Raw genomic sequence first — 15,975 nt, 5'->3', positions numbered from 1 at the left:
TGACTATCCGGCATCACCCCCCGAAAGAACTGGATTTGTTTGTGGGGGGTTGCTAGCAAAGGAAGGTCTCAGCTCACTGTGAAGCCAGATTCCCCGGCTGGAACACCTCCCAGGAGGTTGGAAGTGGCCATTCCATTCTTTTCCCAGATCTGCCAGTTTGGGAAGACGGGGTAGGAGGCTAACTAGACAAAGGACCTGGATGTCTAATAACCTGGGAATGTGCATGTTTTGCCTGAATTGCTCTGAGAACTGAATGCTTATCTGACTTCTGTGGAAAGCAAGGGTCGGGGCAGGGAGGGGAGTGCATCCCATCCTCCAAAGACAGATGGGATCACCTGAGGCATTCAAAACATGTAACCAAGGAAAACAAATTGTCCACAACCAAAACAAACAACATTCACAGCTGTCAGGTGTGTTTGTCCATGGTATAACAGGGACAGAAGAAGAGGCAGGAGGATTTGTGAGTGTGTACAATCCAAGTCATAGGGAATCAGCAAATCATTCTTTAATAACACCAATACATTCTTTTATGTCATTGGCATTATTTCCTTTACTTGGCAAACTTCTGGAAAGGTGGCCCATACCCTTCGCTTGCACCTCCCAGCTCCTGCTCCCTCTTCAATCCCCTTCTCTGTAAACTACTCAAAGGTCCCTAGCAAACTCTGTCCATGAGATCTGCAATTGGGTAGGCTAGGATTCCCTTTACACCCTAACTTCTGAGATCCTTCTGGAATTTATAAACCTATTCTGGCTGCTCGTTTCAATCCCTGTGTTACTGGACTCCGTTTGCCTTGAAAGATGGAACTCCATTTCTCAGCTCCTTTAGTTTCCTCTTTGAACTCTACCTTATCTGTGGAAACTACTGACTTCCCTGGCTTCAAATACTGCCTCTCTGGGGCGGTTTTCCTGGAGAAGCAATATCACTTTATTTTTTGTTTGTTTTTTATTATCACTTTATTTTTAAGAGCATGTGCTTTGCCATGACTTTCAAGTCTTCTCTGAGCCAGATGTTTCATTTCTTTTAGTCTCAGTTTCTTCATTCATAAAAAGTATAATAAAAAATATACAGAAGATATAAGAAAAACAATACCTCATTGAGGTGCTGTAAGAATTAAATATGTAAGATGATAAGTGTTTACTTAATAAATATGAGGGAGATTCAAAAAGGTCATGGAAAGAGTGGAATTAAAAGGTAAGGGAGGTTGGTGTTCTGGCATAGCAGGTAAAGCTGCTGCCTGCAATGCCAGTATTGCATCTTGGTTCTGGTTTGTATCCCAACTGCCCTTCAGGGGAGACCTGAATTGAATTCTGAGTTCATGGCAACAGCCTGGCCCAGTCCTGGGTGTTGTAGGCATTTAGGGAATGTTTAGTTTAGAAGGATGATTCTCTCTCTCTCTCTTTCTCTATCCTTCCTCCTCCCTACCCCTCAAATAAAATTATAAATACATTTTGAAAATAAAACTTAGGGCCTGGCACAATAGCCTAGTGGCAAAAGTCCTTACCTTGCATGCACTACAATCCCATATGAGTACCAGTTACGTCCCAGCTGCTCCAGTTCATGTCCCAGCTGCTCCACTTCCCATCTAGCTCCCTGCTGTGGCCTAGGAGCCTCTTCCAGGTCTCCCACGCATGTGCAGTGTCCCAAGGCCTTGGGCCATCCTCTACTGCTTTCCCAGGCCTTTAGGCTGTCCTTTAGACTGAGGCAATCGCCACTGCCTCTGTCTCCTACTCTAATCTATGTTCTTATTTTTTATTATTTGGAAAGGAGAGAGAGAGAGAAAACAAGCAGCCAGAGATCTTCCATGTGGTTCATTCTCCAAATGCCTACATTTAGCAGGGGCTGGACCAGGAGCCTAGAATTCAGTCCGGGTTTCCCGTCTTGGGGAAGGGATCCGAGTATGCAGGCCATCACCTGCTGGCTCCCAGAGTCTGCATTACTAACAGGAGGCTAGAACCAAGAACATGCCAGGATTCAAACCCAGGCACTCCCCTATGAGATGAATTGTCCCAACTGGTGTCTCAGCTGCTGCACCAAACACTCTCCCTCCTCCAGGTTCTAATGGACCTTCTATATGACAATAAAAAACATATATTTGATGGGCATTTGGTGTAGCAGTTTGGGAGACCTACATTCCAGAAGGGTGCCTGATTCACATTCAAATTTCCACCAGCTTCCTACTAGTGTACATCTTGCGAGGCAGCAGTTGATGGTTCAAGTCCTTTAGTCTGTCACTCACATTCGATACCGGGACTGAGTTACAGGCTCTTGGCTTCAACCTGGACCAGCCCTGGTTCTGTGGCATTTGGGGAATGAACCAAAAGAGGAAAAATCTGTCTTTCTGTCTCTTTGGCTCTCAAATAAAATTTTAAAATGAACCTGGTCATCTCAGTGTTCTTTTTTAAAATTTTTCTATATTAATTGAACTAATTCAGACTCCTATGTGAACAATGTGGTCCTAACCTGATTTTGAAATTCTTTTTTCTACTGTTTTTCTATGTCTCTTATTAACTGTAGGAGTGTTTACATGGAGTATACCATAAAACAGCAAAAGACCCCTTGATTTTTCCTTGTCTTGGAATTTTTGCTTCGTAAATAAGGCAAGATTCTTAGTTGCAAGCAACAGAAGCCAGTTCTGAAAACGTGATGGGTAAATAAATGCATCAGCTTATCAAATAATCCTCAAAATCAATGGAAAAAGTACAGCTAATTGAGATCAGAAACCAGAGACTGCGAAGTCCCACCATAGGAACAACCACAGCTGGAACCACTACTTCCACCGCAGAATGCACATAACCACTCTTCATACATCCTCCCCTGTCTGCTGTGTCTTCACATCATTTGTCCAAGATTTAGCGTCCTTAGATTCTAAGTCATGTGGGTGGGAGCCCCATAGGACGAAGCCAGCTTCCTGCTTAAGGCCTGGGAAAGCAGGTGAGGTTGGCCCAAAACCTTTCAGACCCTACACCTGCATGGGAGACTAGGAGGAGGCTCCAGGCTCCTGGCTTCAAATAGGCTCAGCTCTGGCTGATGCAGCCACTTCAGGAGTAAATCATCAGATGGAAGATCTTCCTCTCTGTCTCTCCTCTCCCAGCTCTGGCAGTAGCGGCTGTGGCAGAAGCTCTGGTAGTAACAGCTATTTGGAAAGGGAATTGGCAGATGGAAGATGTATCTGTCTCTCCCTTTCTCTCTCTCTGCAATTCTTTCAAGTGAAAAAAAAAAGAAAATTAAAAAAAGAATAAACAGAAGCTTCATCTGCTTGCATGTGGATTAGCATAGCTGTGTAGCCTTAGGCAAATCCATGTGTGGGAAGAAGTTCCTAATTTCTAAGTTACCTCCCAGCTCCGCCGCCTTGGCCTCTGAGCTCCCGATATTTGGACAACTGAAGGGTCCTGGAAGTTCCATTCCTCTTCTGGAGAGTGACCTTGGAATATTTGGCTATCCTCTGGCAGCCGGATCATTAGAGACTCAAATTGGAGTTTATATAAAGAAATAAACAGATCTGGAATTAATTTAAACAAGTAGATCCCCAGCATGCACGAAGAGCTTCCTTTTGAGTGGCATGCATGGCTTATCCTAATTCCCCTTTTTAATGCATAGATCTGAAACTTTCAGTGTCCATGTAAGCTTATCTTTTCATCCCATTTATCCAAAACCTTTATGAAGTGTGCTCACATCGGAGTTTCGCTTGCCTGCCTTGACTTTCTGCCTCCTGCTGGATAGCGAGGTTTAGGTTTCTGTGCTTTTTTCTTCCAACTCAACCAGCCTCCGCTAAAACCTGCCCTATGTGAGGCAGAGAGCGAAAGGCTCTTAGAGGTGCAGTAAGGGGTAAAACGTTCCTATCCAGGAGCCCACAGCCCAGGGGTAAAGGTGTTAAAAAAAAAAAAAAACAGCTGATTTTAACACAGAAAGAAAGCAAGAGACAGTAATTAGAAGCAGGAGATCTCAATGAGAGGTAGGAGGGCAGCCATAAAGTTTATCTGACTCTGAAGGAAAAGAAGCAGTTCAGTGGGTGAAGAGAGGAAATGTGCTTCTCCCCCTCCGGGCTAAGACCCTTGAGGACAATGATTTTGTCATATCCATCTGTGGGGTCCTGGTGTACAACACAGTGTTAAGCACAAGGAAGGAGACCAATACATGCTTTTTTTTTTTTTAATGAATGAATAACTTGCATTCTGGCCTAACCTAATAACACAAAGGCAGAGAGGGTATAAGTACACCTTGTGTCTGGGAACGGGAATGGTCTGATATGGAAGTTCTGGATATAGCTAAGGCAAGGCGCTGCAGGAAATAAAATGAGACATTTCTGTATCCAATTAAAAATGTCATGCTGGGCCCAGCACTGTGGCACAATGGGTTGAGCCACTGCCTGTGGCGCTGGAATTGCATACTGGAGTGTCAATTCAAGCCTGGTTACTCCATTTGGGATCCAGCTTCCAGCTAATGCACACCCAGGAATGCAGCCGATGATGGCCCACATACTTGGACCTTCACATCAAGATGGAGAGCAGGATGGAGCTCTTGGTTCCTGGCTTCAGCCTGGGCCAGCCCAGGAGATCAATCAAGTAGGACCTTGTAGGCCAATTGCAAGGAGTTTGATTTTTATTCTGAGGAACACTGAAAGCCATTGGAGGCTTCTGTGAGATGGGTAACAGGATCTGATTTACATTTGAAGCGTCACCTCTCTGGCTACCGTCGGGAAGATACAGACTAGGTTACCAAGACAGGCTCAGGGAGCTGCGAGGCCGTGCACACGTTTTGGAAATCACTATTACAATATGGGTGAAACCAGAGCGAATGGACCTGGGTGTCAGTGACAGAGATGGTGAAAACAGTTGTGTTAATTAGGAAGACAGGATTGCTAGAAGTTGATGAAAGAATGAATATGAATAAGAGAAACAGAGAAATTTTTTAAAAAAAAATCATTCTAAGAAATGCAATGTAAAGATACCATGGCTTACTCCTCAGAATAGTTAAGGAAGAAGGGAAAGGAGAAAGAAAAGGAGGAAAGGGGGGCGGTGGGAAGAAGGAAGGAAAGACAATGTTGGCAAAGATACAGACCAACTAGAACTTTTGTACACTATTAATGGTGATATAAATTGGTAAATCATGATCGTAATACTATAAAAATTTGGAGCATGCGTTAAAGTTGAATAACTGCCACTCAGATAAGTACCTAACAGGAATGCTTGCGTGTATTCGCAAAAAGACTTGTCTCAGATTAGTCATAACAGTGTTATCTGCAATAGGCCCAAACTGGAAAACATCCCAACATCCACCTAAGAGAGACTGAGGATACTGTTTTTCCACAAAGACCCGTACAACATGGAGAACAGACAAACTGAGTCGACATGCCTTGGCATGAATGAATCTCACAAGCAGTATGTTGGAGAAAAGAAACCAGTCACAAAATCTGTAAACTGTATGAGCCCATGTCCCTAGATTTCAAAGATACACAGAACTGAGAAGCAGATGTGAGGGATTTGGGGGTAATGGGCTTGCCTCTTGCGAGCTGACTGTACAAATGCTTTCATTTGGTGAGTGCTCACTGAGTGATGCCCTTACAAACTGTTCCCACCTCGGGGTCTGAGCCGTGCCTCCATACAGTTTCCACGTCAAAAGGATGACTAAGAGACTTTTGATCCACACTCCCGGGAGCTATAGTTACCACTTGCTCAGATGAGGAAGTGATATGAGAGCAGGTTTTGGCAGGAAATACATCTGCTCTGCACATATAAAGACGGACATGTACCAGACATTCAAGTGCAAGTGCTAACAGACATCTGCTGAACAAGTGTGAAGCTGAGGGGAAAGGTCTTAACCTGGGACCTGAGTTTCAGAGTAGCCTGTGAGGCTGGGTGGGACTACCCAAGGGGTAATACAGATCAAGAAATTACCAGGCAGCTAAACACTGTGGGGAGGGGGAGAGAAGAGATGTCCTCCAACAGAAACCAGCCAAAAAGCGGAGACTGGACCATTGAGTTCAAGAGAACCAAGAGAGGGCCATATTTCAGATGCCACATGAAGAGTGTAGGGAGCAAGTTCTCCGTTGTCAGGGATATTGTCTTGTAGCATGGGGTAAGAGACTGAGAACTGACAAAGGCCAAAGTGATCCTGAGAAGACCACTTGGGTGTGTGGGAGAATAAGAGCCAAACTGAAGCTGGTCCGAGAAAGAAAACAAGGAAGGGCCCAGCACAATAGCCTAGTGGCTAAATCCTCGCTTTGCAAGCACCAGTATTCTATATGGGTGCTGGTTTGTATCCTGGCTGTTCTATCCTGGCTGTTCCAGCTCCCTGCTTGTGGCCTGGGAAAGCAGTAGCAGATGACCCAAGGCCTTCAGACCCTGCACCCGTGAGGGAGACCCAGAAGAAGCTCCTGGCTCCTGGCTTCAGATTGCTTAGCTCCAAACACTGCGGCCACTTGAGGAGTGAACCCGTGGATAGGAGATGTTTCTCTCTGTCTTTCTGGTAAATATACCTTTGCAACAAAGTGAATAAATCTTTAAAAAAAAAATGTTGTGATGGTAAAATGGTTTTGAAAAAACAAAGGAAGGAAGGAAGCTAGTTTACGTCAGGGTGTCACTGCTCTATGCTGCCCTTCTCCCTTTACCTCCTACCCATGGCACTAGCTGCACACTTGTTTTTTTTTTGTTTTTTTTTTTTTATTTAGCTTTTTTTTTTTTGGAAAGGCAGATTTATAGAGAGGAGAGACACTCTGCAAGTGGCACCAACCACCAGAGCTGAGCTGATCTGAAACCAGGATGTACTGACTGTCCAGTTGGCGGCAACCAGGTCTAAGTTTGTTCAATCATGCCACAGCTAGATGGGCTAATAGGCACTCAGCATCATATCCCAGGTGGAATGAAAAGGGAGTATCTTTAAAACCATAAAAGATGCTTACTCCTGCCCAGAGGGTGCTGTCCCACTCTTCTGGGTTTCCAGCTTTATTTAAAATAGAAGGAAGTTACTGATTACACCCTTCTGATTTTTTTTTTAATTTTTATTTGAAAGTCAGACTTATTGAGAAGGAGAGAGAGAAAGAGAGTATTTTCCATCCTTTGGTTCACTCCCCAAATGGCCACAACAGCCAGAGCGGGGACGGTCTTTTGCCAAAAGTCTGGAGTTTTCTCCAGGTCTCCCACATAGATGCAGAGTCCCAATCACTCTAGCTATCCTCCACTGTTTTGCCAGGCCATTAACAGGGAGCTGGATTGGAAATGGAACAGCTGGGACTTGAACCAGTGCTCATATTGGTTTGGGAGGGCATTAGATAGAATACTAAGGATAAGATGTGTGGGAGTAGGTCCAGAACAGTGGCCTAGCGCCTAAAGTCCTTGTCTTGAACGCACCAGGATCCTCCATGTGGTCACCAGTTCTAATCCCAGCAGCTCCACTTCCCATCCAGCTCCCTGCTTGTGGCCTGGGAAAGCAGTCAAGGACGGCCCAAAGCCTTGGGACCCTGCACCAATGTGGGAGACCTGGAGGAAATTCCTGGCTCCTGGCTTCAGATTGGCGCAGTACTGGCCGTTGTGGTCACTTGGAGAGCGAACCATCGGGTGGAAGATCTTGTTCTCTGTCTCTTCACTTCTCTGTATATCTGCCTTTCTAGTTAAAAATAAATAAATCTTTCAAAAAAATTTATTATTGGAAAGTCAGATTTACAGAGAGGAGGAGAGACAGATAGGAAGATCTTCCTTACGATGGTTCGCTCCCCAGGTGACTGCAACGGCCAGTACTGCGCCAATCTGAAGCCAGGAGCTCTTCCGGGTCTTCCACGTGGGTACAGGGTCCCAAGGCTTTGGGCCGTCCTTGACTGCTTTCCCAGGCCACAAGCAGGGAGCTGGATGGGAAGCTGGGCTGCAGTGATTAGAACCGGCGCCCATATGGGATCTTGGTACATGCAAGACGAGGACCTTAACTACTATGCTATCGTGCCAGGCCCCCAATAATAAATTTTTTTAAAGCATGGATTATAACATTTTTCTTTTTTTTTTATATAACATTTTTCTTTTTTTTTATATGTAACATTTTTCTTTTCATCTATGACAAGAACCAACAGGGAGGGAACACTTGATCATGCAGGGAAAAAAAAAAAAAAAAAAAGAACAGAGCCTTGAGTGCTACTGTTGAGTAGGCAAGGTGGAAGGGCTCCAAAGCACACGGGCAAGCTGACCTCCATCCCTTGTGGGGGAGGTCTTGTCTAGGCAAGACCCAGGTTCTTATCTTTTAGCACAAAAGAATTCAAGAGGAGATAAAGGTGAACAGGAAGCAAGATTTAAAGGCAAAGGGAAAACACGCACTGCAGCGTGCGTGCTGGCAACACCCTGAAAGAGTGACGTCACTGGCCGTGGTCAGGGTCACCCCTATACAGGTTAGGGGGCTTGTCTAGGCAGGGCTTGATTGACATTCAAAGAGAGGCCGAGCCCCATTTGCCACACCCCCTTTGGGGAAATCTCTGGAGTGTCCTGGCATCCGGGGCACGATGGGAGTGGGCGTGCACAGCCCGAAGCAGTGCTGGATATTTCCAGCTGGAGGCACAACTGGGGCTAAATGTGCGTGGTTTTGGGCAGTGCTCGTGGGGCTGCGACACAGATGTTGGCGTCTTTAGCTCCTGGGTATATCCCTGCCTGCCTCAGCAGGAGCTGACAGTTGGTTCACAGTAACCCGCAGAGGAGAAGTGGAAACTAACTTCTGATTGCCTCTGTTTTTTTTCCAGAAAGTACAAATTACAATCATTTGCACAGCGCAAATGGGACAGGGTAGTGCAGGCGGCTTTCTAGAGAGACGTGAAATCGTCAATCTGGAAATAAGGAGATGGACAGTGTGACTCTTGGAGTCCCACGGCAGCTGCACAGCTCATAACAGATAAATGCAGCCGACGGTCGTGAAGCTATTCCCTCCGGGGCTTTGGGTAGAATGGTTTCTTCCCATAAACAGAAATAAACTTGCCATGAAGCAAATTCATGTTTTTATTCTTATTATTATTATTCTTATTATTATTATTATTTCTGGTGCTAGTAAGATGATAGAAATTAGCCTTTCTTTCTCACTAACCGAAATACAAAATCTTCCTGAAAGTTCTACAAAGTAAATGATACCAAACAGACCGAAGAGAAAGGTTAAAAGTTGAAAAAGATCCACTATGGCAGTGGTGATTTTTTTTCTCCTTAATTCCTAGCTTCCACCAAAGGGTGGGTCAAATCTATTAATTACACAATTGATGCAGACAGTAAGAAAAAAAAAATCTGAAAGGAAAAAAAAAGGAAAAAGAAAAGAAGAAAGGATGCAAGAGAGAAAGAGAGAGAAAGATGAAAGAGAGAGAGGGAGGGAGGAAGGAAGGAAGGAAGGAAGGAAGGAAGGAAGGAAGGAAGGAAGGAAGGAAGGAAGGAAGGAAGGACTCTGTTCCCACGACTGCAAGGGAGCCCCTGTGAGCTGGGAGTGCTGAGAGAATCTCAGTTTTTCTCTCTGCCAGCTCTGACGCAAGGCTACCTCCAGGAGTACAGATGCCATGTGGGAGGGGCCTGTAAGGAATGGGGCTGAAGGCTATCAGCATGGTTTTTCACATGGATGGTGGGCCCAACGACAGTGGCCCTGGACCAGTGCCTCCCAGGGTCTACACTAGCAGAAAGCTGGAACTGCAAGTGTAGCAGGGAATCCAACCCAACTCCAACTCTGCTATTGGGCACACAGGTCTCAAGGAGCACCTTAACCATGGCAACAAGTGCCCATTGCACTACAGTTCATACCTTCTACTACAAAAACAAATACATAAATCACCTGAAACAGATCATAAATCTAAATGCAAAATTGAGGCTGGGGCCTGGCACAATAGTTAAGTGTCTATATCCTTGTCTTGCATGCTCTGGGATCCCATTTGGGCGCTGGTTCACATCCCAGCTGCTTCACTTCCATTCTAGATCCCTGCTTGTGGCCTAGGAAGGCAGAGAGGACAGCCCAAAGCCTTGGGCTCCTACCCTGCCTGGGAGACCTGGCTCACAGCTGGTCATCGTGGCCACTTGGGAAGTGAATCAATGGGAAGTGAACCAGCAGACTTTCTGTCTCCCTTTCTCTCTGTATTTTCAATGAAAATAAATAAATCTTTTTTAATAAATAAATCTTTGAAAGAAAAAAACTGGGGCTGGCGCTCAGGCATTGCATGCTAATCCTCTGCCTGTAGCACTGGCTGCTCCATTTCCAACCCAGCTCCCTGACGATGTGTCTGAGAAAGCAGTGAAAGATGGTCCAAGTACTTGGGCCCCTGATCCCACGTGGGAGACCCAGAAGAAGCTCCTGACTCCCAGCTTCAGATCAGCCCAGGTCTGGCAGCTACGGCTATTTGGGGAGTGAATCAGCAGATGGAAGGGCTCTCTCTCTTCTCTCTCTGTAACTCTTTTATGTAAAATAAATAAATAAATCTTTTAAATAAATAAATGCTAGGCTATGAAACTTCTAGAAGATACATAGGAGTAAAAAATTGCTACTTTGGGTGAAACAGTTTTTAAATACAGCGTTAAAGCAAAAGTTGTGAAAGAAAAAAAATGAGTAAGTTGAACTTTTAAAAAATCCCATAGTGTTTCCTTAAATAATATGGTTACAAGAATGAAAACACAAGCAGCAACTCAGGAGAACACTCATATGTCGCTGGGAGGCGTGCAAGAAGGAGTGCCCCTCTTAGTTCATCGTCACCACAGGCCTGCACTAACCATGCGACTCACTAGTCCTTTCTTCAGATTTTCCCCCAAGCAAAGTTGAGATTTATGTTCACACACACACCTACAAGTGCGGGGCTGACATTGTGGTGCAGCAAGTCAGGCTACCCCCCCTGAGACGCCGGCGTGCCATGTCTGAGTGTGGCCCTGAGCCCTGGCTGCCTGGCTAGCAGTCCAGCTCTCGGCAGTGGAGTGGGCCCTTGCCACTCACAGGGGCGACCTGTTGGCTTCCTCTTTCCTCTCATGACACAGAGCCTGATACGTCATCATTTGGCATTTATTCTTTTGAGTGAGCTATTCCTCTTGTCCACAGAAGGTCTGGCTCCTAATGTTGGGAGGGGTGAAATAAGAGATGTTCACCAGCCCTCGAGCAGGGATCCATTTCCCCGGTCAAAGCTACCATCGTGGGTGGCACAGAGGCCTGCAAGAAGGAGCCAGGATGGAGATGAGGCCCTGGGGCCTGGCCGGGAGGAGGGCAAGGTTGCCCGGTGCTCACTTCACAGCCTTGCCTCCCGCAGCCTCTGGACTCGGGCCAGTCCTTTCCCGGAGCTTTCATTTCCTCTCTTCGGAATCTGTCAGGTCTGCACTCAAAACTGTTCCCTGTCACCAAAATCCATTTATGCAACAAATATTTATCTTAGCTAAAATTTACTAGAGTCCTTTTATATCTGTTTACCTCTTTCTGATTCAAGGGAAGGAAAATTAGCCCCAATTTCCAGAAAAGGAAATAGAGTCGGAAAGGTTAAGTGATTCATCTTGTGTCACCTTTTCTAATAGGAAGGCCTGGACGCTTCCCATTGGCTGGACTCTGCTGCCCTCTAGCGTCGGCCTGGCACGTTCTCCACAAAGAGAGCTTCCATTTGTTCCTTCGACAAGCGCCCACCCAGAGCCTGCGGAGTTGCAGGCACAAGCCAGACTTAGTTTCTGTGCCTAAGAGCATTTCATGTAGCAGGGGGAAGACAGAACTGCATATCCAGAACTACAATCTGGATAAGATTTGTGAAGTATGTGGTGCTACATGAGGGTACAGAATATAGGGCCTTGTGGGCTAGTTTGGAAGGTTAGGAATATTTTGCACGAAGTGGAATCCACTGGAATGGATTATTGATCGGGCCGTGTGGGAGGCGAAGGGAAGTATCAAGGATTCCTCCCAGCTCTCCAGCATGGATGACGGGGCTGGCGGGAGAGGAGGCTCGAAGAGGAGGGAAGAATATGAGGCTGACTTTGCCTTTCATTGTCTGGGAAATCCATGACACAGTAAGGTACAGACATACAGCAAGCAGTCAGATTTACAGGCTGGAGAACAAGGGTCAAGCTAGAGACACAATCTGGGAGTTCTTTGGCTGCAGATGGTGTTTGAAACTGTGGAGAACTGCTGAAATAACTCACGGGGAAAGCAACAAAAAGGCATGGTGGGTGCCGACTAGGGCCCTCAGAGTCCTGAGCTTAACACAGGGTTACTGGAGGAGAGGGGCTAACAGGGAGTGAGAGGACACCCTGAGCCAGGGAACAGGTGTTTGGAGAGGACTGGTCAGCCGCAAGTGGAGTTACGAAGAAATCAAGCACGTGGCAAGCCTGGGAAACAGCTCTGGTTTTAGATTTAGAAGGGACAAACCAGGACCTTCAAGAAAACCCCTCAAAGGCTATCGGAACCTGCTGTCCACAGATCAATGATCTCCATATTCTTTTTTGTTGTTGTTGTTGTTAAAGATTTATTTTATTTTTGTTGCAAAGTCAGATATACAGAGAGGAGGAGAGACAGATCCAATGATTTACTCCCCAAGTAGGTGCAATGGCCAGAGCTGAGCCAATTTGAAGCCAGGAGCCTCTTCCGAGTCTCCCACGTGGGTGCAGGGTCCCAAGGTTCTGGGCCATCCTCCACTGCTTTCCCAGGCCACAGGCAGGGGAGCTGGATGGGAAATGGGGGTTCTGGGATTAGGACCTGTGCTTATAGGGGATCCTGGAGCATTCAAGGCGATGAATTTAGCCACTAGGCTATGGTGCTGGGCTCTGATCTCCATCTTCTTTTGCTTATATATCATTTAAAATAACTTCAAAGAATGATGTCACCTAAAATAAAGGATGTGGGAGCTGTGATGTATTGGGAAAAGCCACCATCTGTGGTTCTGGAATCCCATATGGACATTGGGATGATTCACAGCTGTTCCACTTCTGCTCCAACTCCCTGCTAATGGCCTGGGAAAGCAGCAGAGCATACCCAAGTCCTTGGGCTCCTGTATGCAAGTGGGAGACCTGGAAGAAGCTCCTGGCTCCTGGCTTCAGGCCCACCCAGTCTGGCCATTGCAAGTATTTGGGGAAAGAACCAGCAAACAAGATCTCTCTGTCTGTGCTTCTCTGTAATTCTGCCTTTCAAGTAAATAAATAAAACTTTAAAACATTTATTTATTTTTATTGCAAAGCCAGATAAACAGAGAGGAGGAGAGACAGAGAGGAAGGTCTTCTGTCTGATGATTCACTCCCCAAGTGAGCGCAACGGGCCGATACTATGCCGATCCACAGCCAGGAGCCTCCTCCAGGTCCCCCACGTGGGTGCAGGGTCCCAAGGTTTTGGGCTGTCCTCCACTGCTTTCCCAGACCACAAGCAGGGAGCTGGATGGGAAGTGGAGCTGCCGGGATTAGAACCGGCACCCATATGGGATCCCATCGTGTTCAAGGAGAGGACTTTAACTACTAGGCTACTGTGCCAGGTCCAAATACATAAAACTTCTAAAAAATATATTAAATGATGTGTCCCCGGATGGGACATGAGATACCCTCTGGCATTTCTAAGATGGTTTTATCAACCTAGAGAGTGTAACACAGTGAGCTTCGGAGTGGGCTAGGACTACATCTCTCTTATGAATGCTGGCAGTTTAATTTGGAAAAAAAAAAACAAGCCAGAATGGTCCCTTCACCCCAGAGATATCTTCAGGATTTAGAAAATAATTCCCCTAAGAGTATCAGCACATGTGAACCCTTCAGAGCAAGCCACCATGGCATTCAGGAATGTCATGCCCCATGCAGAAGCCAGGGCTGCCACACACTTAGGGCCATCAGAAACTGCAGCCCAGTCCTGGAGCCCACCATGGGCAGATGGGGCCCCCTGGCCTAATGGAAGCAGACCCCCCCCCCATTTTAAAGGCTTGGAAGGTGTCAGGAGATTCAGAAATAGACCTGGAAGTCCTGGGGCACCCTCCAAGGGTTTTTAGATCCAGGGTTTCCTACAACCACTTCTAGGGACCTCAGTTACAGCTTATAGCGTAGGTTCTAGAATCAAGAGCCAGCCCCCAGGAGTCTGCTGGCCTTCATGACAGTAGAGTCCCATCTGATTTAGTATCTTGAAAGTGAAGTATGATGGAGTATTGAGCACACGTACTCTGAGTTACCCATGCCAACTCATTCTTTCCACTTCAACACGTATCTCTGCTGGACAATGTATGAGGTGCTGGAGTTACCCCAAACTAGAAAAACCATAGGCCAAGTTCTGGAGGAGCTCTGAAAGAGAGATCTGGAAATAAATAAATATAATACACAAGCTAAAGTATAAGATCCATGTGCAAGAGGTGGAACAAAAAGTAACTTAAATGACAAATTCAAGTAAAACTCCCCAAAGCAGGCCTGGTGTGGTAGCCTAGTGGGTAAAGTCCTTGCCTTCCAAGTGCCGGGAGCCCATATGGGTGCCAGTTTCTATCCCAGTTGGTCTATTTCCCTTCAGCTCCCTGCTTGTGGCCTGGGAAAGCAGCCAAGGACAGCCCAAACCTGTGGGACTCTGCACCCTTGTGAGAGACCTGGAGGAGGCTCCTGGCTCCTGAGCAGCTCAGCTCTGGTTGCTGTTGCCATTTTGGGAGTGAGCCAGTGGGTGGAAAATCTTCCTCTCTGTCTCTCCTTCTCTCTGTAAATCTTTTATTATTATTTTTTTTTAAAGAGAGACAGATGGGCTTGGCGTGACAGCATACTCACTAAATGTGCCAGGATCCCATGGGCGCTGGTTCTAATCCTGAAGGCTCTGCTTCCCATCCAGCTCCCTGCTTGTGGCCGGAGAAAGCAGTTGAGAACTGCCCAAAGCCTTGAGACCCTGCACCCGTATGGGAGACTCGGAAGAGCTCCTGGCTCCTGGCTTTGGATTGGCTCAGCTCCAGCCACTGTGTTCACTTAGAGAGTGAACCATCTTCCTCTCTGTCTCTTCTCCTCTCTGTATATCTGCCTTTCCAATAAAAATGAATAAATCTATAAAAAAACAAAAGAAACTCAGAAAGATGGACAGATAGAGACCTATATCACCCATTTCCCCACTCCGAGACGGAGTTCCGGGCTGCTGGCTTTCTCCTGGATTAGCCTTGGTTGTGAGAGGCATTTGGGGAGTGAATCAGTGGATGGAAAAAATCTCTTTCTCTTTTTTCTCTTTGCCTTCCAAACACATTAAAAAATAATTAAATCTTTTTTAAAAAGAGAGAAAAAATAAAATAGCTTAGTTATGATGAAAATGGTGTAGGCATTCATATCTCTCTCTGCCTTTGTGCACACGGTACTCGGCAAATTCCTGCTGATCACTCAAGGCCTATCACACCTCAGGTCATCTCTGGACATCTGCTTGTGCATGTCTCTCTGCTCCCGTAACACTGCTCGGTTCTCTCTCACAGCACGTATTATGCTCTCCTCTTGTTAACCATATTAAGCTTGTATCTTCCCAGCAGACCGCCTTCCTTACAGCAGCAACTATCACCCAATCTGTTCCTATCTCTAGCCCCTCTCAGTTTCTGTACACATGTGAGAAACCTTGGTTGAATGGAAACCAAGAGAGGAGGTGACCAGAAGAGCAGGGGCTCCGGGTTCCCCACACTGAGCTCTGGGACTCCAGTGACACTTTTTTGATAAGGTGTTCCATAATAAAACTCTTCCGGACATCAGCTTAATTCATCACATAGTTTACACACTGAATCCGACCTTTTCCAGGGCAACGGTAGTGGCCACTTGTTTCATTTTACAAATAAGGAAGCCCAGGCTCAAGGAGCTGAAGTAACTTGTTCCAAACACACAAATGCATTCCAACTGGGGTCACTAGTCTCTGAGTCACAGGGTTCATCATCTTTTTCCTTAAGATTTATATATTTCTGGGCCCAGCGTGGTAGCCTAATGGCTAAATGCTTCACCATGAACGCCAGGATCCCATATGGGTACCGGTTCTAATTCCAGCACCCCCGCTTCCCATCCAGCTCCCGGCTTGTGGCCTGAGAAAACAGTCAAAGATGGCCCAAAGACGGGTCTCTG

This window comes from Ochotona curzoniae, unplaced genomic scaffold, assembly GCF_017591425.1.
Source record: "Ochotona curzoniae isolate NIBS_2020 unplaced genomic scaffold, NIBS_Ocur_1.0 contig_3520, whole genome shotgun sequence".
NCBI classification, from domain to species: domain Eukaryota; kingdom Metazoa; phylum Chordata; class Mammalia; order Lagomorpha; family Ochotonidae; genus Ochotona; species Ochotona curzoniae.
The sequence above is the reverse complement of the archived record's forward strand: the minus strand, read 5'-3'. Positions refer to the sequence as shown.